The sequence below is a fragment of the Rhinatrema bivittatum genome, chromosome 10 (genome assembly GCF_901001135.1).
Source record: "Rhinatrema bivittatum chromosome 10, aRhiBiv1.1, whole genome shotgun sequence".
Classification (NCBI taxonomy): domain Eukaryota; kingdom Metazoa; phylum Chordata; class Amphibia; order Gymnophiona; family Rhinatrematidae; genus Rhinatrema; species Rhinatrema bivittatum.
In genome coordinates this window covers 61,073,506-61,100,701 of record NC_042624.1, presented here as the reverse complement: position 1 = coordinate 61,100,701, position 27,196 = coordinate 61,073,506, and the positions used below count along the sequence as shown (strand labels likewise).

The window sequence follows — 27,196 nt, the reverse complement described above, 5'->3', positions numbered from 1 at the left end:
GGAGGAGGAGTGTGGGGCCCCGCGCCGGAAGGAAGAGACCCGTTGAGCCATATGCGCGAGGAGGAAGAGGCGCATGGGCTCCACGCCAGAACGAAGTCGGGCTGCGAGTGCGCACATGCAGAAGAACCCCTGAAAAAGGAAGAGATCCATTGCCCATGGAGCTGCAAGGAGGTGGCGCGTAGGAAGGAGGAGAAGCTATATTGGGCCCATGCAAGGATAGTTGCTTGGAGATCTGTCCACTCTGGAAGAGGAGGCTGCTGACAGGTAGGTTTGGGGTGAGGACTATGTGTGGAAGAAGGAGAGAAGTGAATGTGCATGTGTGTGTGACAGTGCATGTATGTGTATGATAGAGGGAGAGATGTGTGTGAAAAAGGGACAGGAGTGAGTGCATGTGTGTGTGAGCGCATGTATGTGTATGATAGAGGGAGAGAAGTGTGTGTGTGTGAAAAAGGGACAGGAGTGAGTGCATGTGTGTGTGACAGTGCATGTATGTGTATGATAGAGGGAGAGATGTGTGTGAAAAAGGGACAGGAGTGAGTGCATGTGTGTGTGAGCGCATGTATGTGTATGATAGAGGGAGAGAAGTGTGTGTGTGTGAAAAAGGGACAGGAGTGAGTGCATGTGTGTGTGAGCGCATGTATGTGTATGATAGAGGGAGAGAAGTGTGTGTGTGAAAAAGGGACAGGAGTGAGTGCATGTATGTGTGACAGTGCATGTATGTGTATGATAGAGGGAGAGATGTGTGTGAAAAAGGGACAGGAGTGAGTGCATGTGTGTGTGAGCGCATGTATGTGTGTGATAGAGGGAGAGATGTGTGTGAAAAAGGGACAGGAGTGAGTGCATGTGTGTGTGAGCGCATGTATGTGTATGATAGAGGGAGAGAAGTGTGTGTGTGAAAAAGGGACAGGAGTGAGTGCATGTGTGTGTGACAGTGCATGTATGTGATGATAGAGGGAGAGAAGTGTGTGTGTGAAAAAGGGACAGGAGTGAGTATGTGTATGTGTATGATAGAGGGAGAGAAGTGTGTGTGTGAAAAAGGGACAGGAGTGCATGTGTGTATGACAGTGCACGTGTGTGTGTGTGTGTGTGTGTGAAAAAGGGACAGGATTGAGTGCATGTGTGTGTGTGACAGTGCACGTATATGTATGATAGAGGGAGAGAAGTGTGTGTGTGAAAAAGGGACAGGAGTGCATGTGTGTGTGAGTGCATGTATGTGTATGAGAGGGAGAGAAGTGTATGTGTGAAAAAGGGACAGGAGTGAGTGCATGTGTGTGTGAGCGCATGTATGTGTGTGGAAGAACTTAGTATGCATATGTGTGTGGAAAAGCAAGAGGAGTGAGTATGCACGTGTATGATAGAGGGAGAGAAGTGTGTGCGTATGTGAGAGAGTGCGTGTATGTGTGGGACTGAACATGTGGATGTGCTATTGTGACAAACTGTGTGTGTATGCTGCTACCCCCCCCCCCCCCCCCGGACAATCTCAGGGTGACAGGAAATCAAAAGTTCCCAGTTATGTGAATAATCAATACTTGCTCTCCTCCCTCCCCGCTCTCCCACCACTCCCTCCGCATTCTCCCCCCCCCCCCTGCTAATTTTGAGAAATCTCAGGGTGAGCAAAACTCAGAACTTCCCAGGTATGCATATGGCAAGCAGTAATAGCTGCCCTTCAGCAGCTGAAAAGCATATGTTATGTTGTCACAATGCAGACTCTTTTAAGCAGTTCCCCTACAAACGCTGCCACAAATAACCTCACAGACAGCCACCTGATTATTTGTGCCATTAGAGCCAATGAGCTCCTGTGAGGTAATCTGTGATTCTCGCTGACGCGTCCCCTCCCCAGAAGAATTGCTGTGGTGCAGCTTAAAGAATTTTAATTTTAATGATTTAATAATTGCTTCTAATTCAGAGCTTTCCTTTGACTCTTGCTTGGGCTCTGGCCCCATCTCCCGTGGAGAGACCACCACAGAGAAAAGAAACGTTCCTTCGCTGTGAGAAAATATTATTTGAATGTTGTGTAGCACTTTATTTAGTGCTATAAACCTGCCCGGACCTTTTTTTTTTTTTTTTTTATATTTGAATTTAACAACATACACGATACTGCCACCTCCAAGAGGAAGCTCTTGTGAACTGGGTTCCTGTCCTTGGGACAGAGAAAGAAAGAATGATGTTACCATTTAAAGCTGAGGAAGCAAAGGGCTGTACCTAAGTGCTTAGTTATATAACACTGGGCAACAAATTTTCACAAAAGTCATGTTATGGAAATGAAATTAGTCAATTCTTATACATTTCCATGTGCTAAACCTGAATGTGACTGTGAAAATTCAAAATTGGCTCTAGTTTTTTTGTAATATGCAATAATATAATTACATCTTGAATTGTATGCCAATAGGAGGAGACCTACGGTTAATACCGTTTGAAAAATGAAGTCATAGACTACGTCTTAAGATTTCTTTGCTTGTCTCTTGTACACCTGTTCGGGAGCATCTCTGCGGCGTGTCCAGCAGTAGTCAGCCAGCATGAATATTTCAAATGCTCACCCTTTCTGACTGGGCTTCATATAGTACACTGCTGACATCAGCTTACTCAGCAGCAGCATGGCAGTAGAACTGCATTGCATCAGAAAATGATGTAATAAACTCTGGATGATGTGTGCATGATGGTATTATGCAATATGATGCAATATTACATCCTGGATAAATTTACATGACTAAACATAGAAAGTGAACTATATTAAATATCTTCAAAACGAGAGCCAATAAAAACTTTTCATGGTCATATTCGTGTTCAGCACATCAAAATACTACAGAATAGGACCTTTTTAGGTCAGTAACACTTTCATTGTTGCCCACTGTAATCTGCTCTGCTCACATAGACTGATGTATTGTTTTTCACTGGGGTTTATGTGGTTTTATGGAATTTTAGATCCCTTTGTCTGTGATTAGAGCAGGCAAACCAGAAAAGTTCCGGAATGTCTCCCATGCCCAATGCAAAAAAAAAAAAATCCTTTAAAAAAAATCAAGAATGTGCATCCCTGCTGTTCGGTATCATAAGAACTGCCATACTAGGTCAGAGCGCGGGTTCATCAAGTCCAGTATCCTATTTCCAACAGTGGCCAATCCAGGTCACAAGTACCTGGCAAGATCCTGAACAATAAATAGATCCCATGCTGCTATCATACAGTGATAAGTGGCAGCTATCGCCTAAAAGGTGAATTTTCAAAAGTTGCATGGGTAAAAATGAGCACATACATGTGTAAATAACATATATTCATTCATATGCTATTTTAGAAACCTCCAACATACACATGTAAGTAAGGGTTCACGAGTACATCTACACATGTAAAAAAAAAAGGAGGGGTCTGGGGTATTCCTAGGTGGGATCAACATTTACATGAGTACATTGCTAGTTTATAAGAGATTTCCATGTGCAGATTTGGCAGCTTACTCGGCTATATTTAGACCTGTTCTAGATCTGGAGTGATAGTAAACATCTTAAAAGTGAAATACTGAGTGGGTGGGGGGGTCTGGGTGAAATGGGAGGACTTCAGACGGAAGAGCCAGGACCTGCAGATTGACTGACTGTTGCACCCGTCGGTCACAGACGGCTGTGACCTCTGTTGCTCACCTCCTTTTTTCCTGCACCAGTAATTCTCGGACAATCGGCGACCTCTGCCTCTGCATGCCGCTCTCCTCAGCGTTCCTGGGACAGCATGGGCAATCCCATCCGCCATCTTGAATCGGGGATTGCCTAGGGCACGCGCTCCAGGCCCCATCTTATACAGGTCATGGTGGGAACCTCGGGGGCGTCCCCTCCACATGACGTCATCTGCCTGCGTGTATTTGAACCAGCCGGTCTGAGCTACCTACGAGTTAACAAGGTCTTCCTTCCTGCTGAATTCAACTCCTTCGGAGATGCTTTCCTTCGCTACACTGAACTCACTCCTGACCCAGAGACTCGAACGCTTTAAGTACCCGCTCCTCGGGGCCTTGTCACGTTCTGGCTATCCGCTCCTTGGAGGGCCTTCCTGCCTGGAGTCTCTCTTCATCCACTCTGGGCTTGTCTGGTTCAGCCTTGTGACTTCACTACTTTCAGCTGACGGAATCTCCGATGTACCCCGTGCCTCGGGCCACTACCGTGTTCGCCTCAGCAACCTTCCTTGCACACTTCAGAGTGAGTACCATCTGCTATTCAGCTCTACTGACCTCCTGCTCTACTCTCAACATTCTCCTGTGATTCTCGGCGTACCCCGCGCTGCGGGCCACTACCAGATCAATACAGAGAAGTTCCCATCAAAGGAGGGATTCCCTGGCGTACCCCGCTCCGTGGACCACTACCGAGGATACCATCATTGAGCTACCCATTCCTCTGGACTGTGTCTCTCTCTTCCCACTTGGTGGGTATTTCTACATTCCAGTACAATAAAGTCTCTTTGCTGTTGTGTCCGTCTCAGCTAAAGACCACGCCTATCGTGGTGAGTCCCCACAAGGCTCCTCCATGTGGGTGGAGTTAGCTCTCACCTCGATCCAGCGTCTACAAACATACCAGTTTATAACAGATTGCTAACTCCATGGACCCGGCTCAGGACTCAGCCCTTCAGGCCATCCCTGACCTGGCCCAACGCATTGCTGAACAACAGAGGACTAGAGACTTGGACAAATGCATTTAATCAGTTGAATTCATGGCTGAATACCCCAACTACGTCTGACAAAGATGCCTCATCATCTGTGGCTTCTCGCATGCAAGTTATAAAATCGGGGGTACATGTGCGCGCGACTGGTAGCGCGCACACATGTACGCCCACACGCACCTTTTTAAAATTTACCCCTGTGAGCGTATTCAATATTTGTGGGCCAGCAGTTCCTGCGACAGCAGGTGAGCAGGTAGAGATGTAAACCGGGGGAAAATCACGACATTTTGGGAGGGAATAAACAGATCGGGAAAAAATGGGAATTTTGATTCATATTTATATCAGAATACTTGGTATATTATTTATCCAATTTCCTAAAATCAGTAGTTTAGTTTCAGAAGAATGGTCAGGTTGTTTCCTTACTCCCACCACTGCCACCACTAGAACCTGAAAACCAGCTTTTTTCCTCATTCTCTCCATCTTTCTCTTAACTGAGTGGTGAGATCCCTGCACCTGCGGCCCAACGCATACAGCATGCCAGCACGGCAAGCATTTTTCACTTCCTGCCTGCTGATCTCATGCATTGTGAGATCAGTGCTTCAACCCCCAAAGTGTGTTTCAGAACTCAGGATTGAAGCTTGACCCCGAAGTAAATCCATTTATTAACGCATGCTGTGCAGTTTAGTTCCTCTCATGCTTTCTTAGTCTGCCTGTGTGTCGAGTCTGAACCTTTGAACTGCTAGCAGCCTAGTGATGCCGTTCCCCAAACCAGCAGAACCGAACTCAGAAGCACAAATAAATCCCGCTCACGACTTACCCGGAAACGTTGATCCATGAGTTTTTGAAAATGCTTGTGGTGCCAGTGGTGGTGGGACAGGGTTCCGCTGCTGCTCCTGCTAGGTGACAGCGCAGGAGCCTGCGTGGCCAGGTGTGCAGCATGTGTGACCACTAGAAATCTGCTGCATGGCTGTGCACACCTTAGGAGCATTGGACAGGAAGCCAGCACAGGGAAAGGGCCTGGGCTCCTGCTGGACCAATCCTGAAGCAACACGGAACCACTTGGGATCCAGAATATAAGGAATAAGATGTACAAAATCAGAAAATAGTGACTAAATGAGTTCTGTACCTGCAACTATTCTCAGAATTTCTCTGAAAATTAATCTGACTTTCTAGATGTCTGGACACTTGTTAGCATAGTAAACAAATGATGAACATTTTTTTTGTTTCCTGGTGCCATTTTTAAATCTCATTAAGAAATTAAGTTAATTTTTTTTTTTAATGTAAAATTAAAATTCATCAAGGAACAAACTATGGGGGTCATTTTCTAAAGCTGTTGCATGTGTGTGATAGCTAGCTTGGGGTGGAGTTGGCCCTGGAAGAGGAGGAGTTGGGGTGGCACCGGGGCTGACTGTGAAGATTTCCCAGACAGTGAAAGGAATGCATGCTTTTTGCTGTCATTTTTGTGCTGAATAACTACACCATAAAAGTTGTAGTTATTTGGTGCGAGAGAGCCTAGCCATAATGCCCTGACCCTAGAAAGGTATTTATATCTCTATGGGAGGCCCATCTAGTAAGTCGAGGTGAGGTTAGGTGTTAGTGTAGGGGGGTTAGGGGCCACTTTGATATTCAGTGTGAGTTGTATGAACAGAACAGTGCTCTCCTGTGAACATTTGATGACCCTCGGAGTGAGGAAACTCATCCAAAGATGAGATTTGTGCAATGTTCTCTCAACCTAGCTTGATTGACTCTCTACCTGGGTAACATCAAGCTAGCTAGTTTCTTCACTCTGAGGGTCATCAAATGTTCACAAGACTAGGCCTGTACCTAGGGTGACAAACCTGTTAGGGTGGTACGCTGGGCTGTAGATTTGTACATTCCCTGTACATTTTCCATTGAGGCTGAGGATGTGATGCCTCCTCTATGCTGGTTCCTGCTGCTTTCACTGCCATGAGAAGAGTTAGCAAAGCCATGCAAGTGGGTGCTGTGAGTAATGAGCGAGGCCTCCAGACTCCCCCACTTCCATGTCAAGATTAAGGGCCATAACATTCATCCCTTGCCGAGGAATTTTTGGGTCCTCAAAGGAATTTTGGCAGATCAGGGGCTGGTCTGAGGAGCAGAGGTTAGGTCTGAATATTGGTGCAGACAATTCCTCTTCCCCCTCCTGTGCTGATTGGGCCGGCAATAGGTAGAGGTGAGCAGCGGTGCCTTGAGCTGCCTCCTCCTCTGCGACTCAGAGCTCAGCTCAGGGTTTGGACTGAGCTACACTGTAGTAGGGGTGGCTAACTCCTGTCCTTAAGAGCTACAAACTGGCCAGGTTTTCAGGATGTTCACAATGAATATGCATGAGATAGATTTGAATGCATGCCCTCCATTGTATGTAAAGCGATCTCATGCATATTCATTGTGGACATCCTGAAACCCTAGCCTCAAGGACTGGAGTTGGCCACCCCTTCACTGTGGTATTCAAAGCGGATCAACCCCCAAGTACGATCCCAAAAGCAGAGAAGTACACAGACCAGGGCACCATTGCTCTCCTCTTACAGCCTGATCGGTACAGTAAGAGATGAGAATTGGCAGGGGTGGGGCTAGGAGGCTGAGAATCAGTGAGGGGTGAAGAGAGATGGGAGAGAATTGGCTCGATAGGGGAGAGGAAAGGGGGTGGAAATCAACAGGGGAGAGGGAGGAGTAAAGGCGCCGGTAGTGTATATATGTATGTATGTAAGAAAGAGAGGGGACTGATCCAGGGACAGGGGCATGAGAGAGAGGGGATAAGCATTGGATATACCATAAGCATGTGTGTGAGTGAGAGAGGAATTCAGCCCCATGATATGCATCTCTCTGCACCAGGAGGAGAGAAGGAATGAAAGAGGGACTCCTCCCTCCCTTTACCTCTCCTTCCCCCAGTCTCAGACCTGATCCTTCTTTTCCAAGTTCTGGATCCCCTTCTTTAATCCTTCCCCCATCTCTGTTCTTTCTTCCCCTATCTCTAAATCCAATCCTTTTTCCCATCTCTGTTTCTCTTTTCCTCCCATCCCAGATATCTTCTCTCCTTCTCTGAGATCCCATCCCCCCCTCCTCTCTCCCCTGCACCAATCACAAAGATTTCTTTTCTTCCACCCTCACAAAACCTAAAATAAGAGCAAATTATCCAGACACACAATAAATGTCAGAAAATGCCTTTATTTTTAATAAAGAAAATAAAAGTTAAATAATGTAATATACAAATCTATGCATTATGCCGCAGAATTACCAATTTCTGAAACTTTGTCACAGAATTTTCCAATTCTTGCCACAGAATCCACCTCTGAGCTGCTCCGAGAAATTGGGGGCTGTGGCTAAGAGGCGTAAGGAGAGATCAGCACTGCAGGTACACGCGGCTCACGGGCCTGAAGACACGCTTATCCTAGCTGCTGTAGTGCAGCACCTGTGCCATACAGCATGCTCCAGAGATTGTGAACCTCCGTGGGTTGAGTCCTACCGATAGAGCCAGAAGATTGCGAACGTGCTGACGACTAGAAGTGTGCTCAGTTCAGAGAGACCGAAGTTGGAGATAACGCGACTTACTTGAAGTGCCCTTCCCACGGCTAGCCCATCTCACTGAGACTTGCAACAGAACCTTCTCAGCTTTTGGGCCGATTCTGTGGAACAGTCTGCCTGAAAAGGATTTGGACCAGCGAGTAAAAGGGAATCGTCCCAACACTCTAAGGAAAATGCTAGACCTCCTCATGGTACTGTGAATCCTTTCTGGAGTGAACGAGTCAGAGGATCCTTTCTTTGGGTAAGCTGTAGAGAAGCCATATGCTTTAAAAATCCTGTAGCTTTGCTATTTGTAGCATATCTGGAGATTTCCGAACTGAAAACCATGATCCTGAAGCTCCAAGTCCAAACCATTAGAAGGAGGAAGTTTATTCTGAATTGCTATCATCTCAGGAAGACTGGGAGAAGCAGAATGTTTTTGTAACCTTAACTTTTCATGGGAAAAATATCTAGAAAGGGAGCAATCTAAACTATTTGATCTCTGTGTTGGGACTTTGAGATAGATCCACTCACTCAGCACAGAAAAATCTATAAATGTCTTTGCACACATTCAGGTGAATTTTAAAAGCCCGACACACACAAAAAGTTCCAAAAAAGGGTCAGGGTGTGGATGTGGTCTGGGTGGAGAATGGGTATTCCTGGATTTCAACTTCAAATTTGCACATAAATGCTCATGTGCACAGGCGTGCACCAGGGTCCCCTGCCATGTAAATTTACTTCTGCTATGGATGGCACGTAAGTAATAAAATAAGTCAAATACAAAGAAAAGGGAGGGATAAGAGCATATATATACTAAAAACTATTATCTATTCCTGTTTTATCAATATTATCATTAAAAGGAGAGCCATTTTATAATTAGAAATGCTAAAATTATTTGTTTTTATTTTAGATAATACATTAATGAACTGAAGAATTATCTAATGTAATGTATTATCTAATGTAAATATCTTTATCTAATGTTATCCTCTCCTCTTTTTTTCTTTTCTTCTCCCAGTTTTTAATTCCCTTGTTATTTGTAACTGCTCACTTCCACATGTTACTCTGTTGTTCATTGTACACCCCTGTTATATGTAAACCGGCATGATGTGATTGTATCATGAATGCCGGTATATAAAAATCTTAAATAAATAAATAAATAAATAAATAAAGAAGGTATTTTTATGCCAAAACATGGGCCATATTGTGTTGATGAAGTTGTGAAATTAAACTGGTGGATTTTCTGACCAAGTAAAGCATGTACAGCTGCTCAGCTAAGTACTGAATTAGAAATTTTTGGTTAAAATACAAATTGTGATTTGATCAAGCTAAGTACTGTTTGGTGGCCATTTTGATTTGATTGATTTTTTTTATATAAAAAAAAGTTTTTTCTGATAGTTTTTTTTTTTAATTTTTGGTGAGAATTTATGAATAAAGTTTTTGGGTTTTTTTTAGGTATAGTGAGTGGAGGAGTGATGATACACGATTTGAATTCTTGGTGTTTAAAATACTGATATTGCCTGAAGCCCATTGCAGGCAAGAGACAGTGGATTAAAATCCCTACACCTGTTTCTCTAATACCGTCTCTCCTTTTAATGATAATATAGAAATATATAATTGTTTTTAGTATATATAGTATTGTGATTATTTAGCTCTTATCCCACCCTTTTCTTTGTGTTTGATTTGTTTGGGAGGTGTTGCTCGTTTGATTTATTTTTAGAAATAAAATAAAAAAAAATCTAGGCAATACAGATGGCCAATAATAACTTAACCCTTCAATAACATTTTATAAAGATTTTAAACGTTCTTTCCCAGCAAGTCCAACTTTCCACCTGCAGATGAAGGTTCTGCAGTGAGCACTTCCTCTGGACCATTGGAATCCTGTGCTTTTGAACCTTATTTAAGCAGGATAAGGAATTGTACTTGCATTGTTATTGCTTGTAGAATTTAACAAACTTTGCCTTCTTTTGGTTTTGTACTACTTTTTGAGTATATAATTTTTTGAATCTGAAAATTTCCATTTGTTTGGGAGTAAGAATTGTATATTTATGGAGAGTGTTTCTCTGTAGGGTCACACAGATTAACCCTGACACCACCACAGAACCTATGTCCCCATCACTGCGCCACGTGGGTCAGCGCTAAGTAGCGCTTGAAAGGTGGGTTATATTTACAGTGCGGCTTCCGAGGCACAGTGACTGTTACTTTTAAACATTCGCGTGGGCATACGTGTGTAAAGGTTGTAAAGATTGAGGCTGATAAACTAGGGGGGTTTGAAAGTTTTATCCCTTGCCTGAGCGAACTGGGAAAATTGGTAATTGCAACAGCGCACGTGGCTATTAAAATCCCCCCACTTACACGGTAGAAGTGGCACATACACGCAAAGGTTTGTGTTCACTTAAAATTGTGCACACATTTGTGTGCGTTCATCCGATTTTATAAAATGTGCATATATATATAATCGTATGTTTTAAAATGGCCGCATCCCTGGGTGCGAGCTGGCAAACACGCACACACGTATGCCCACGCGAATGTTTAAAAGTAACAGTCACTGTGCCTCGGAAGCAGCACTGTAAATATAACCCACCTTTCAAGCGCTACTTAGCGCTGACCCACGTGGCGCAGTGTTGGGGACATAGGTTCTGTGGTGGTGTCAGGGTTAATCTGCGTGACCCTACAGAGAAACACGCTCCATAAATATACAATTCTTACTCCCAAACAAATGGAAATTTACAGACTCAAAAAATGATATACACAAAAAGTAGTACAAAACCAAAAGAAGGCAAAGTTTGTTAAATTCTACAAGCAATAACAATGCAAGTACAATTCCTTATCCTGCTTAAATAAGGTTCAAAAGCACAGGATTCCAATGGTCCAGAGGAAGTGCTCACTGCAGAACCTTCATCTGCAGATGGTAAGTTGGACTTGCTGGGAAAGCGTTTAAAATCTGTATAAAACGTTATTGAAGGGTTAAGTTATTATTGGCCATGTGTATTGTGTGTTAGTTTTTAAGGTTAGTATTTCTTTTAAAGTGTTAAGAATTGTGTATGTTTACGGTAGAGGTGTACAGAGGAAAACATTAATTTTGGTTCATTCATGTGTTTTGTAGGGCACCTCCAATCAGTTCATTAATTTCAAATGAAAATATTTTTTCGTTTATTCATTTGTTTATTTTTAAGTCCACGAGGGAAGCTCTGCAGCCTATTTTGGGCTCCAAAATTTGGGTTTTCTCATCAATTCTAATAAAACTGGTGGGTAGACATCATCAGAAAGGGGAAGGCATGCCAATGCATCAAGACTTTCAATGTGGCAACAAAAGTGGCATGAATAGCCTAAGGCATCATAAAGAGGCACCAGCAGTGGCAGGAATTCTCCAAGGCTCCATCAGAGGAGCAAAGAAGCAGCAAGAGGGGGAAGAACACCCCAAGACTTTAAATGAGGGCATCAACACAGTGGCAAGAATCCTCGAAGGCAGCATGAGAGGCAAAGTGGCACCATGAGTGGCATCAACATTCTATGAACTGTGAAGGGGAGGATGAAGCAGAAATGGTAGCCAGAAAAACCCCCAAGGTACCAATAAAGGGACAAAGCTGCACAAAGAGTGGCATCAACACACCAAGGCACCTTGAGAGGTGCAAAGCAGCTCCCTCCCAATGGCAAGACCACCCTAAAACAGTGATGGTGAACTCCAATACTTGATTGCCACAAAAAGGGCCAGGTTTTCAGGATATCCACAATGAATATGCATGAGATAGATTTGCATACAATGGAGGCAGTGCATGCCATCACTGCCCTAAAGTGTAGAGTGTGGGGCATGACAGCAAGGCAGAATGACATGATCCTCAAAGTACAAAGTCTGAGTATGGCAGCAATGCTGAGAGGAAGAAAGATAGCTAAGGTGTAGGATCAGCAAGGCAGCATGACATGGGAGATGTATGTCTTTCTGTTGAAGCACTTGCCACTTGTCAGATTTAGAACAAGAGAATGATCTGTAGTATTGCTTTTGTGATATAAACTTTCATTACATTCCCTTTCTTGAAACTGATCTTGTTGCTGGGTGGAATTTGGGGTTTCTTGTGTAATTTTCTTTTCAATTGAAACTTTTGTCACAATCAGAATATGTAAATGGTTTCTCATTAGTGTGGCTTTCCTAGTAATTTGATAGGGTTTTGTTTTGTTTTATTAAGAAAGCTTTTCCCAAATTCTGTAGCTGAACCCAGTCTCTTCACTTTGTTGATTTTCTTGTTTTGAATTAGTTCTCTCTTCCTACTGAAACCTTTAGCACATTCAAAATATGCAAATGATCTTTCCTATGCATCTTTTGCTTGTGCCCGCCTTCTGACTGAGGGTGTTTGGGGACAACATTCCCACTATAACCAAGAAAGAAGAAGGGTGAGAGATCTAGGCTGGGATCCTAGAGATGTACAACAAACCAATAAGACAATAACTTTAATACAGCCGCATGCGTCTGCCAGCTCGCATCCAGAGACACATCCATTTTATAACATACACACTTACAAGTGCGCATATTCTAAAATAGCTTGGACACGAGTACATGTGCACACAATTTTAAATGGATGCACCCCTGTGCATGCAAATGCCACTTTTACCATGTAAGTAGGAGAATTTTATAAGGGATGCATGCTGACACCATAGCTAGTTTTCCCAGTTTGTTCCCAGTTTAGGGATAGGACTTGCATACTCCCATAATTTTTTAGTCTTCCTTTCCCCGTTAACCTCAACCCTTAAAACCCCGCTGATTATCCTAGACTTTTTTTGTTTTATTGCTTACATGCCATCCAAAGCAGTAGTAAAGTTACGCAGCAGGGGTTCCTGGCATGTGCCTGTGCATGTATTTATGCACACATCTCTTGACCTTCCCCAGATAGGCCCATGTCGCACCCAAACCACACCTACTTCCTGCCCGTTTTTGCAAACTATTTCATTGTGTGCGCAATGGGAGATACGGGCATCCATGGGCAGCTTATAAAATCCACTCAGCATGGGTTGGCCCAACTGGTGCTCGTATCTCCCAGCTTTGGTACCCAGGGCTTTTAAAATTTGCCTGTAAGGTAGATAACCAGAAAAAAAGATAGGGTAGGATGAGAAACTTGTATTTTTTTTATTTTTTTCTAATTTTTTTTTTTAGAGACAAAACACCTCAAATAACCAACAAAGAAACAGGGTAAGAGAATTAGGCTGGGTTTGTAAAGAGGTACAATTCAACAAAGAACTAGAAAGAGGTGGGGTAGGAGGAGAAACTTGCATTTTTTTTTTCCAAAAATTTTTTCTGGGGACAAAAGGCCCTGGGATAACCAAACAACCAACCAACAAACAAGGTAGGAGATACAAATATCAAACATCCTGGAGGCACCAAAACTCCCATGCTGGTTTATAGCTGGCATGGCAGGTAGTCATATTAACAGAATGATTGCCATAGGGGTCCTTGCTGCTATAGCTCTGCCTACCTGCCACGCCCCAGATGCACTATCTCAGGGCATGGCAGGTAGTCAGAGCAATAGCAGCAAGATCTCTAATGGGGTATATGAGGGGCATGGCAGGTAGGCATATGGCAGCATGATCCCTAAGGTTGTACATAAGAGGCAAGGCTGGTAGACAGAGTGGTAGCAGCAAGACCCCTAAGATGAAATACCTAGAGTATGGCAGGTAGGCAGAATAGCAGCTAGGCCTTCAAGATGTTTTCAGTGATCTTGCCACTTGCATGGAGATTCTGGATACTCAAGCAAAAGCAGATTGATTTTCAAAAAGATCAGCTTTTCCATCAACTGGATTAATGTCCTGAGTAAGCCTTACAATACAACAAGGGCACAATGGTCATCCCAGAAAGATCTATTGGAAGTTCCTTCTATGTGTCAAGCATACCTGAATGAAACTTCTTGTGCACTTTCTCAAGAGCAGCCCCTGATTTGTGGAACAATTCACTGCTTGAGATGAACTCTCTGCTTTGCACAAAAACCTTTAAGAAGCAGCTAAAGACATTATTTTTTTTAACAAGCTTACGATTAGTATATTTTTATTCTGTTTAGTTTTATGATTTTGCTTTTATTCTATCTTGGTTGTATTTTATATTTGAAGTGATAATTTATTCCTTTTATGCTTTTGTGATACTGTTTTTTATTAAGTGGTTCTATTTTTATGTATGTGATTTGTAAGCCACCTAGGGATTATGCATAAGTAGAATATAAATAAATAAACCAAAACCATAACTCTGGGCCAGGCTTGAGAGATGAGGGCTCATCATGACTGCTGGCATTAAGAACACACAGACACTGGACATGCTAGGTGGTGGGGAGGAATATGGGTGGATTGCCCTATTGGGCTTCCCTGGTGGGCTGGTCGCTCCCATCACGTTATTTTGTTTTTAAACTTCCTGGCACACCTGGAGGGCGGTAGCAGCAGCAGGCTGCCAGACTGTAAAGACACCCACCAAAGTAAGGCCACCATAGGAGCCCATCCCCGTGGTGATGAAGACCCCCCCCCCCCCCCCCCACCGAAGTAAGGCTGCCACGGGAGCCCATCCCCTTGGCAGCAAAGACACCCGCCAACGTAAGGCCGCCATGAGAACCGATCATCATGGCAGTGAAGAAGGGGTTTGCGGTGAGCCCCAGTGCGTGCATGTGAGAATGGGAGCCTGGGTGTTTGCATGGGAGCCTGGGTGTATGTGAATGAGAGCTTGTGTAAGGGAGTCTTTGAGAGAAAGCATGACCTTTACTGGGTCAGGACCAGGGTCTCTCTTGCCAGCTGGTTTAGCTATGGCCTGTGTCACCAGAGATGGTTATTTGTGAGCAACATGGTTTTGGCATGTTGAGATGGAGGAGGAAGTGGTAGCTGACAGGGAGCTGCTCCTGCTTGCACTATTCTCTGAGGTGGCAACTCTTTCTGTACTGCATCCCCACTGTGCTTCTGCCTCTGGTGCTCCTATTCAGACACCTTAGCTACCACAATCTCCTTCATGAATGTGAGATGCTGGGATAGGAGGATGCACTGCCTACTCAGGATTTGGATAGTACAAATAAATTTGATACTATAATTGTATCCCCATTCGCAGTACCACTCATATGGAGAACTGTGTTACACACACAGACACAGACACATATATTGTGTACATGTGCTGTACTATGTGCACTAGTGCTGATGAACTCCACACACAAAAACTGTTAACACACTAACAATGTTTCCCAACCCTTTTCTGGAGGCACACCTAACCAGTTGGTTTTTCAGGTTTGCCACAATGAATATGCATGAAATAGATTTGCATACCCTGGGTCTCTAATGTATGTAAATCTATCTCATGGTTGGCTGTGCCTCCAGGAAAGGGTTGGGAAACACTGCACTAATAGACAAAAAAAAGACTGGCAGCCTGGTAAGACTCTCTTGAGAGTACATTGTTCACCTCACTGGTGTCCAGGCATATGGAAACAAAAATATCACTAGCATTGCCACAACTGCAATCTTCTTCACACTGTCTCGCAACCTGACCCTCCCATACTGAAAAGAAAAACAAAAATCAGCAGCAGTGCACTGCCTCTATTCCTGGCTCAGTGAAACCACTACAGCACAGAGAAGATTAGAAGCAGCCCTGAGGATATAGAATGGTCGGTGTTTTTGTAAATATTAATATCATGATGATCAGTTTGGGGATTGATTGATTAGTATGTGCCCTTGGTAGGGTATTTAGTGATGTGATTGACATTGTTGGCATCTTTGAGCTGAAGTGTTTTTGAGCAGCAATGCAGGTCAGTAGTATTGAATTATTTGGATATTAAGTTTCTTTAAAATATCGTGTTAAGAATGTTGTTTAAAATGTATGATGAATTGTGTTGTTGTGTTGAATAGGGATTTCAAATGATTTTAAATTGGTTATATGATATGTATTTTGCAGGTTCACGGTAGTTGAAATTGGCTCTATATGGCGTTTTGATGTTTACAATTGAGAAGTGCTGGTTGAAAAACAGTCAATAGTTAACAAATTAAGCATTGATAGGTAAGATAAATTGAATTATTGGTTGTTTGGATATCAGCACTGCAAGCTGTTAGAATGGTGATATAAACTCTTTATGTATTTTTATTTGTAAGATTTGGTTATTCATGCCCCTTGAAGAAGCCCAGTATGGATGAAATAAGGGACCTTTGTCGGTGTATTTGTTGAATCAGGATAGCTTCACTAGATCATCTAAGACGAACATCCAAAATGAGAGAAGAGTACGGATATTGAAGAATTAAAGTGGGAAGTTGATCCGCGATTAAGGACTTTACATAGATATAATCATTACGGAAGAGAAATAGAGTGAACTATTTTTTTAGATTATCAATAAATGATTAGAGAGAAGTTTGGTTCATGAGTGTGAGTGGTTGTGTGCAATATATGAGGTAATCGGCACAAGGAATGATTTTAGTTGGTAAGAGGTTGACATGATTGGTAGTGATTATCAATGAGGGCCAGGTATGTTGATAAAATGTAATTGAAGCGTTGTATTTGGTATAGTGTACCTGCCTGATTGACATGTAATGCTGTCATTCATGTATTTGAATTTCTTGTATTTAAAGGTATATTAAAATTGCATTGTAAGATTTCAGCATTTATAAATTGATTTTTCTTTCTGATCATTGTACAATCTGTTACCCTCTGCCAGATAGCTGGATAAATCAGTACTTATTCCGGTAAGTGGCGTCAGCCACTATTTAGCCAGATAAATACAGACTTATCCAAGTAAGTGACAACTCTGATCCAAAATTAAGTTTTCAGTGCTAAAAAGGTGCAGAGGCCAGATGTAGTCTTTCTGCATTGGAGAGTAAGTAATGCTTAATGCCTTCATTTGCATGGGATTTTCATGCAAGAGTGCTAGGCAGTACTCCCATTAGAAAAACACAATATAGGTGTGCAAAACGTCTGCCTGCACTTCGTGCACAAAAAAATGCACGAAGTGCAGGCAGAACGGTGCGTTCAGCATTGGCCTCTTAGTGAGGCCTCTTTTTGAAATGGCTGGGATGATCTCTGAGAGGGGCAGCCTGCTGTGGAATCAACGAGTCTTCTCATTGGAGAGTGGAGGTGCCAAGAAGGGGTGGAAATGAGAAAAGGAGGGAGCTGTTGCAGGTTGGAAAAGGGCTGGCAGCAAGCAAAACTTTTAGATAATGATGTGGCAGCACTGGAGCAAGAGCACTCATGATCACATGAACAGCAGCTCAACAGCAGAATGTGTGTGTGTGTGTGTCTTTTTCTCTGACACAGACTCACTCTCTCTCAGATACAAAGACACTCGCACACTGAGAGCAAGTGTTTGTGTGTCTGTGTCAGAGACAGAGACCCATACACTCTCTCTGACACACAATGTGTGAGTCTTAATATCTGAGAGGCCGAATCAATAAGATGTGCGTTAAAATCTATTGAGTGCCTGTTTTCCTAATACACGCACAGCCATGTCTCCTGGGCGTCTGATACAATATTTAAATGAGCTGTTGAGTTAAAAAGGATGCGCTAGGGAAGAATTTGGCATCCCTAGTGCTCAAATGCATCGAATGTCCATAATTGCAATGGGCCTAACTGATTGCATGGATGGAAGGGGGGACTGCAGCTCAGTTTGCTCACCCCAGTCTACTCTAAGGTGTGGTCTACTACTAGTTAGTTAGGACAAATATGAAATTTCTGTTGGAGATTTTTTGGTTCAAGTTTGCAGGTTCTGGGTCATATGATATACCTTTCAAGGGTCAGCTTGGTGTGATTTTGGGAGCTGTTGAAACTTGCGCTGCAGGGAAAGCACAGGAGGGAGTCAGACAGATAGCCCAAGAGCCAGTTTTGAAAAAAATGCCCCCAGCTGGAATTTTCCTGTTTCTTATGAGCTGGAGTCCAGTACACATTGATCTGTTCAGCGTGGACATGCTCAATGTGCAACAGGTTTTCAAGTGCACATTCAGAATTATATCCACAAAGGCACTACAGCAGGGTGGAAGAAAGTATATTTTGGAAGCCTTACTGTACCAGAACAGTGTAAGCTACACTGAAAGAACATCAGCTCTTCTATTAATAAAGTCGGGAGTCCCACATGAAGTCCAAACTTGACAATGTCAGAGCTGGAAGGAGAGCAGCTGGCAGAGGTCTTAGGGGACTAATGGGAGGGGCAGAGGGAGGACTTTCAACTTTATTGAAATTGTTAGCAGGAGCCTGGGGAAATCAAGGTGAAACCCACCAGCAGCAGCGCTGGTAATGGCACTGCCCTCAGCTATCAATCACTTCTCAGGGGAGGGAGAGAAGTAGCAGCCAACAGAGGGAGGGCAGGAGGAGAGGGATCAGACAGGGTTAATGACTGCTGCCATCCTATCATTCCCACCAGCACAAATGCACAATATGTACATATTACCAATATGTACAACACCCACTCACTGACCAAAGCAGACTCACGCACCAACATAATTCCCCTTCCAGCACACATCGCGCATCCCTACACACAGAGGTCCATATTCAGCCACTGCCTGGCTGAACTATCCTGCCAACTTAGACGGTATATTCAGCTATTTAAAAGTTAGCTGGATAAGTTTATCTGGCTAACTTTAGAACAGGTCTCCAGCACAACCAGAATTAGCCAGATAACTTATCTGACTATCTCATCTCCTTCCAGTTAATCCCCACCTTGCCCAACACTTTGCCAGCTAAGTGGCGACTGCTGATCCCAGGCAGATATTCAGCCTTCTTCAGTTAGCTGGATAAGTCTAAACGTATCCAGCTAAGTGGCACTGAATATGGACCTCATAATTGCCAATGCACAGCTTCGCACATTCCCTGGCACAAATATTTACACATGCACAATACAGAGTTACTTATTAATTTGTACCTAAATACACATGGGAGAAGACATAGAGGTACAGACATTAGGGAATGGGGAGGGGAGAGATAAATATGAGAGAGATACAGACACAGTAGGGCTGTGGGGTCTTCACTATTTTTTTTTACCGAGGGCTAGTTTACAACCCAATAGGGCTGGAGAAGAGCCGAGAAGGGGAGAGGGCTCCCTCAGATGTTGTAGCTGACCGGTGGTCCACCTGATAACCTCCCATTAACTATCGCTGCCTCCTCTGTCCCTTCCTCTCTGCTGCTCTGCAGCTGGCACAGGTGTGTATGTGGGTAGAGGGCTTTCTTCCAGGGAGTAGGTGGTCCCTCAAAAACACCCCCTTGCATCCTGCATGTGAGAACTGGCACCTTTTTTTTCCAGGCCAAAACAGAAAAGTGCATTTGGCCCAATGCACATTTTTTCCTGCAGTTATGCACTCGTTTTCTCTGGGTGAACCTTACCGCCGACGCAGTTAGGAATTTTAACTGCAGAAAATGAGCAAGAAAACGGAGTGCTGCTTAGCGTTTTCACATGGAAATCCCAGGCAAATGAGGGCATTAAGCAGTACTCCCCCAATGTGGAGAGCTGTGATGGCCAAATGCACTCTTTCGTAATGCTGGAAACTTCATTCCGGGACAGAAATGGAGTTAAGTTTCTAGTGCTACTGCATTGGCATTTAAAACTTAAAAATGGAGGAAAAAAGTGAAAAAAAAAAAAAAAGTCCAGAACACTTAGCTGGATAAATACTGACTTTATCTGGGTAAGAGGTGTCAGCCGCCACCACCACTTAGCCAAATAAGTCAGAAATTATCCAGTTGTCTGCTGTGGTTTGCTGCTAGTTAGCCGGCTAAGTATTTATCCGGCTAACTAGTGGCGAACCACGCCAAATAAACCAATACTTATTTGGGTAAGTGGCGGCAGCATACTCTGATAACGGCGACAACCTGTCCGTCGAATGACGACTGCGCTCTGTCAGGGATGCCTATCCCCATTTTTTAAAATGTGTATTTGACATTTTACAGTTAATGCATTTCTTTTTTTTTTAACTTCTGATGCACTTGCATAGCATTAGCTTACTGCATCGGGAGTTACAAAAAAACCTGTTAATCTGAGTGTTAAAAACCTGCGCCGAGAACCAGTGCAGAGTTTCATAACACTCAGATTATCGCATCGGCCTGTCTCTGTGTGTGTAGCTTCCATTGCCGCTGCTGTTTACCTGTTGTATTACCCTTCCACCTCCAGTCCCCCCCTCCAGAGCTCCTCCCCTCCTCCCCTTGCCAACAGCTAAGACAGTGAAGACGTGCAATCTCAGTCTGCAGCTCTGTGCCCTCACTTCTTCCTGGGCTGTGCTACCTTCTCCTCCGGCATTGGAAGGAGGAGGGCCCCCGGGGCCATTGGGTCAGGACCTGGCTGCTCTTGCTCTCAGAGTGCTGCAGTGCCGGGTCGGGCTCTGTCATGGCAGCAGAGCGTTCTGCCTCCCCTGCTCCTCTCCGGCTCACCCGCAGGGCCAGGCTGAACAGAGGACGGGGTGCCTCACTGCCATGGTCTGCCTCTCCTTCTCCAGTACAGCTAACGGCCGGGCCAGGCTACGACTGGAGCAGGCTCTTCTCACCATCGCCACCCCCTTCGTGTGTGGATTTAGCACGTGCATCTTTTCCCAGTGGCAGGTGACCAATCAGGGGCCGCCCCCTAAGGATCCACGGGAGCTGCCAGTGGCCTCTGGGCCATACCTTGAAGAACACTGTAGAGGTACTGGCACCACTGGGGAAAGGGGGATATGGGAGGTAGGGATCATTACAGTTGGGGAGGGATGGGGTAAGTGCAGACACAGGGCATGAGAGGTGCAAACAGGTGGTGGCAGTGGGGAGACAGAGAAGTAGAGACACAGGGTGAGGGCGGGGGAAGAAATGTGAGATAAAGGTACAGATAAAGCAGTGCTACCAGCAGCAGTCTCCATGAAAACTCCCCAGAAGAATGGAAGATCCGACCTTCCCTTCCCAAAAATGATGTGTTCTGAAATTCCCTCTTTTTTTTTTTTGTGCGCGTACGCTTGTGTGTGTGTGTGTGTTGGGGGGGGGGGGGGTAGTATCCAGAAAGCACTATCCCTCCAACAGGATATGTAGAGTGAAGATGTCAAGACAGCTCCAAATCGGATTACCGTCTCTTTCTTTAATAAGTTTGTTAGCAGCCGGGCTCTAATCCTCTGAAATCTCCTGCAGGCCGGCCTGGGATTAGAGAGGTCACTCCCTCTCTCCTTCCCCTAATTCCACTCAATTGGTTACAGGAAGGATTTAACAGATGGGCCTGGACGGGCCTTGCAAAGCAACTATTCCACTTCAGGATGGGTAAAGAGGACAAGATGACAGGGGATAGGAGCTGCTTTCATCTGCGGTAGGAACATCAATTTACTGCCACTCCATGATCCCCCTAGCCCAGTGCTCCCCAACCCTTTATTCAACCCCATTTTAAAACTTCAAAAAACGCACAACCCCAGATGTTGATCAAAACAAACTGGCAGAAATACCCTGAGTCCCGTCCCAAAGCAAGGAATGACAATGACAGCAATCAGGGCAGGGCCTGCGAGTCAGTGCATGCTCCCAGACGCTGACCCGCTGCAGATTTCCCACATAACTGAAATCCTGTGCTGGAGGAGAGGGAGTGAGGCCTATGAGTGTGTGGTGACTGCCGCTGCCAGATTCAGCCTGCAGTGGTGGCCCAGAGCTCCGTGTGGTGGAGGCAGCCCTGTTTCTTCTGACCCTACAAACTGATCTTATGACGTCCTTTGGGGTCAGGGCTCACAGTTTGGGCACTGCTTTCACTAGCCCCACTTACTGACACTGACCTCGGTGTGCAAGAGCTGAGTTTGGTCAGTTTCATGTAGGAAGGTGTAAGAAGATAACCAAGTGCCTCTAAATCAGAATAAAAATTATGCAAACCATTGATTGCTCTCCAAAACAGACAGGTTTTCCTACAGATTCAGCTACACTTGTGCCAGCCAGACCTTTCGTCTTTAGCTATTTCACTTCCTGCAGGCCAGCAGGGAGGCAGCCAGTACTGCAGCGCACCCCAAGGAGAAGCCAAGAGGTGGCCAATGCTGCTGCGAGCCCCAGGGAGAGGCAGGGAGGCAGCCAGCACTCAGAGCTCCCCAGGGAGAGGCAGCCAGTACTGCAGCGCACCCCATGGTGAAGCCGAGAAGTGGCCAATGCTGCGAGCCCCAGGGAGAGGCAGCCAGCGCTCAGAGCTCCCCAGGGAGAGGCAGCCAGTACTGCAGCGCACCCCATGGTGAAGCCGAGAAGTGGCCGATGCTGCGAGCCCCAGGGAGAGGCAGGGAGGCAGCCAGCACTCAGAGCTCCCCAGGGAGAGGCAGCCAGTGCTGCAGCGCACCCCATGGTGAAGCCGAGAAGTGGCCGATGCTGCGAGCCCCAGGGAGAGGCAGGGAGGCAGCCAGCACTCAGAGCTCCCCAGGGAGAGGCAGCCAGTACTGCAGCTCACCCCATGGTGAAGCCGAGAAGTGGCCGATGCTGCGAGCCCCAGGGAGAGGCAGGGAGGCAGCCAGCACTCAGAGCTCCCCAGGGAGAGGCAGCCAGTACTGCAGCGCACCCCACGGTGAAGCCGAGAAGTGGCCGATGCTGCGAGCCCCAGGGAGAGGCAGGGAGGCAGCCAGCACTCAGAGCTCCCCAGGGAGAGGCAGCCAGTGCTGCAGCGCACCCCATGGTGAAGCCGAGAAGTGGCCGATGCTGCGAGCCCCAGGGAGAGGCAGGGAGGTAGCCAGCACTCAGAGCTCCCCAGGGAGAGGCAGCCAGTACTGCAGCGCACCCCATGGTGAAGCCGAGAAGTGGCCGATGCTGCGAGCCCCAGGGAGAGGCAGGGAGGCAGCCAGCACTCAGAGCTCCCCAGGGAGAGGCAGCCAGTGCTGCAGCGCACCCCATGGTGAAGCCGAGAAGTGGCCGATGCTACGAGCCCCAGGGAGAGGCAGCCAGTGCTGCAGCGCACCCCATGGTGAAGCCGAGAAGTGGCCGATGCTGCGAGCCCCAGGGAGAGGCAGGGAGGCAGCCAGCACTCAGAGCTCCCCAGGGAGAGGCAGCCAGTACTGCAGCGCACCCCATGGTGAAGCCGAGAAGTGGCCGATGCTGCGAGCCGCAGGGAGGCAGCCAGTGCTGCAGCGCACCTCATGGTGAAACCGAGAAGTGGCCAATGCTGCGAGCCCCAGGGAGAGGCAGGGAGGCAGCCAGTGCTGAGGCGCACCCCACGGTGAAGCCGAGAGGTGGCTAATGCTGCGAGCCCCAGGGAGAGGCAGGGAGGCAGCCAGCGCTCAGAGCTCCCCGGGGAGAGGCAGGCAGTGAAGCCATGCTCTGCTGGGGGAACAGAGCACCTCTTCACATGGCACACAATATTAAACTCAAAATGCTTTTTTTTTTCCATTTGTACAGCAGCATTTCTTCCCATAAGCTATGTTCGCTTGTGGCTCTCTATTACTATATTGGAGCACTACGAAGCCTTCCAAGGCAAGTCTAATATTTTAAACAATGGTATTTTCTCACTTTCAGGTGAAATCCAGGGGCAGCACATCTGCCTGCTCTCATCAGAGCCCCATCATGAAGTCAGAGCAGCCAGCAGGAGAGAAAAGAGTTCTTCTTACACTTTCCAAGCCGCAAATTTTGAAGCAAATTATTATTTTTAAAAAAGCCGTTTCCCACTTTGAAGGGGGTCTAATCCAATAGTTCAGTGCTCTGCTTCCAGCACAGCCAGCAGTTTGGTCAGTGCTGCTGAAATGCAGGTGAGCACACAAGAGGTGCCCCTTGCAGGTGGACCCGTGGAGGCGGTCCATCTCCCTCCTGAACAGCACAGCACGCCTATGTCTTGGTCTCGCCTGGCGGTGGATGTCTGTGGGAGAGAATCTCTGCTCCCATGTGTCTGTGTGTGTGCACGCTCTTGGAGGAGAGGGCGTCCGTCCCAGACAAATCCCCACCCTGGCCCGATGCATTCTAACTCTTCACTACAATAAATACAATTAGAAGCAAATCACAACAAACCTCTCACTCAGCTTTCCTTGGTAAAAAATAATTTATTGAATAGAAGCAGACATAGATTGTAGGGTAGGAAAGAAGAAGTGCAAGTTTTAACCCTCTTTCTCCTTCCACCTTCAAACATTCACCCAAATACCCTTATTTCCCCCCACCACATGTCTTCCTTTCGGTCTCCATAAAATGGAAGGCACTGTTCAGAATCAGAGACACAAAAATAACATCGTGAAAAGCCCCTTTCGCAGCCTACCTCCCCTCCCCATGTCACCTTCTCCCCCTGATGCTACGCCCCTTCTTTCACGTTGGATTCCATTCACCAGTTTCACGGAAGAGAAAGTGACAGGGGGAATGGCGGGCCGTTGGCTTCCAGGAGAAAGCCACCCTCCTTATCTGTAAAGGTGCAGCAGACAACAGGCTAACTCCGAGCCGATGGGTAATCCCGATTAACAATCCCATCATGTTAATGTCCCCTCCACACTTCCAACCCAATGGTTTAATCTATTTGTGCTAACTACGTACATGTAAATGCATCTTCATTGGACAAACTAAAAGACAGATCAGGTTGTGCATATTAGAACACTTCAGTTATAATAAAACAAGAAAAACTCAGGCCCTGTTGGTCACTCATTGGTCTTCATTTGAACATATGTTGCAAGATAAGTTTTTTGTTATTCATCAAATTACTGCTGGTAAAGATGGGGACATTTCCCACCTCTTATACAAGATTCACTTTCTATTGGAACACTCTAGAAACTCATGGTTTAAATAAAGAAATCAAATGGGTGTCCTTTCTTTAATATTATTGGCAATGTAGAGTTAACAACAACAATATTCTTATTGATAATTTGTTTTTTGAATAATGTCTTTGTAACCTTGATATGACTATTATGATGTATCAGGAGGGGTGGACAACAATTATGTCGTGATCCTTTGTAATAGTAATTTGATGGTGGACGTTAAGGCTAGTCATTTGTAATATTCATCTGATTGCGGATATTTTTGGTTTGCTCGAGCTCATGGTTGGTTGTCTACGCAGTAGGCAGATATATGAAAACTATCTAGAATTCAAACAAGTGGACATGATTCGTTGACTTTCATCACGTTACTTTTAAATTTCTTTATAGTTAGGCACGTTCTATTGCACATGCATCACATTATTCTGGGTCGATTTGGTAGTCACACTGCTTGACAAGGAGTGTAACTACCAGTGAATGAGAATTGTGATAGTTTAAGATTTTAAAATTGGCATATATTTAAAGTACTGTATAGATGACAGAAGTTTTGTCTCTTTCTGTGTTTATGCAGTTAGCAAGATGTTTGAGAAATTGATGTTCGATGTGAGATACATAACCATCGGGCTGAAATGAATAGAAAGGAAATTCAGAATATGAGGCGAGATGGATTATTATAAATGTTCATAATAACAGTGTTACTTAAATTCTTCCAAATTACTGCCCTCTGTTTGAGTTTCTTTAAGGGGAAGTGGATTATACTAGAGTTTTCATGCAAATATTTAGAATTTATTTTGTACAATGTATGTATAATTGCATTTCTTTTTCAATAAGCAGTTTTGTTTGACTTGCTGTAATATTTAAAATGAATAAAAATAAAATTAAAAAAATAAATAAAAAATAACAGTGTTAGATGTTAAGATTAGATTAGTAAATATAAATACTTTGTGTGATTTATAACAGTGTGGAAAGATAAGAAAAATGGAAACGTAGCAATTTTCAGTAGAGTGAAATCAAAAGGAAAAACGGATAATCAGAAGATGGGATTTAGATTTTTGACTAAGGATCCAATATTCAAACGGAGATAGCCAGATAAGTAGTACTTCTCCGGCTATCTAGTGGCTGCTGAATATCTGGGTAAATTCAGTGGCCACTAGTGACTTATCCAGCTATCTTTTAGCAGTACTACTGAATATCTGTGCAAAAAACGCTTCTTAGCCGGATAAGTTAATCGGCTAAGTCTAGACCTGCTATTAAGCAGGTCTAGACTTAGCTAGATAACATTTATCTGGCTAAGTAGCGCTTTTTCCATGGTTATTCAGCGGCATAGCCGAACCACTGAATATCCTTGTAACTTAGCCAGCTGCCCGCTGAATATCTACCACTAGGTTTTCAGCATATTTGTGGAGAAGTAGTATGATATAGTATTTAAATGATATGCTATACAATTTTGTTAATTATATATTTAATGTATACTGGGATGAAATTCAAAGCGCATTCAGCACTCGATAACCAGATAAGTTACTTATCCGGCTATTTTTTAGCCAATCAATTTGTGGATGAGCAGTGGGTGGATCAGGGCGACGCTACTTATCCGATTAACTTAACTATCCGATAAACATCCCGCTGAATATATAAGTTTAAAGCTATCCGGCTACATTTAACTGGATAACAAAAATCCTAACCAGCTCTGTTTGAAAGTAGCCTGTTAGGTTTTTAGTTAACTGGCCTGGGGTGCCTGGATAACGAGCTACTTAATTGGATATCTTTAAAGATAAATAGCTGTGCCAGTAGGCCATCCCTCCCTACCCCCACAAAATATCTAATAAAGGCCCTGTCGGGCTGTGCCCACCTCACCCTCCCCCAAAACATTAAAATGTCCCCAAGACCTCCCATCCTCGTGTTTTTCTGACACCCAAATCAGGCTACCCCTCCTTTCCCTCCCCCCGCAATGATTTAAAAGATCGCAGTGCCCCTTCCCCCGATTCCTTATAGTTTTGTTTGCCAGGAACATGGGACCCCTGGCCTGCTCCCAGCACCTTCGCGCGGCTCTGAGAGAGTCTGTGCTGGAAGCTGAATAGGCCACATTTGCCATTTAGATGGATAACTTGGGAGTCATCTGTCTAAATATCTTTTGAATATTGACCTCGAGAGCTTTATCATTGTTATATTGTGACTGTATTTATAGGGAAAATGATTTAATTATATGTGTATACAAAATATTCTTGTATTTAAATCTGTAGTGATCTCTATGGTACGGGATAGATAGTGACCTATTTTAGGTAGAATTGTTATGTATTGAATGAATGTGGAAGTGAATAAGAATATATTTTAATATTATTTCAGAATATATTATATATGAATATGTTAGGTAACACTGAATCTTCAGTAAAAATGTAGTGTGATATTGGTGTATGGTATATATTGGGTCTCTATCTATAATAGTATTTACCCTTTAGA

At 44.7% G+C, this 27,196-nt stretch overlaps 1 long non-coding RNA gene across 1 annotated transcript; it reads left to right on the top strand.

The window, feature by feature from the left end:
- Nucleotides 1-27,196, top strand: LOC115099859. Its single transcript, XR_003858902.1, has 3 exons — nt 1-264; nt 7,923-8,405; nt 23,529-27,196. It is a non-coding gene; the product is annotated as an uncharacterized LOC115099859 (long non-coding RNA).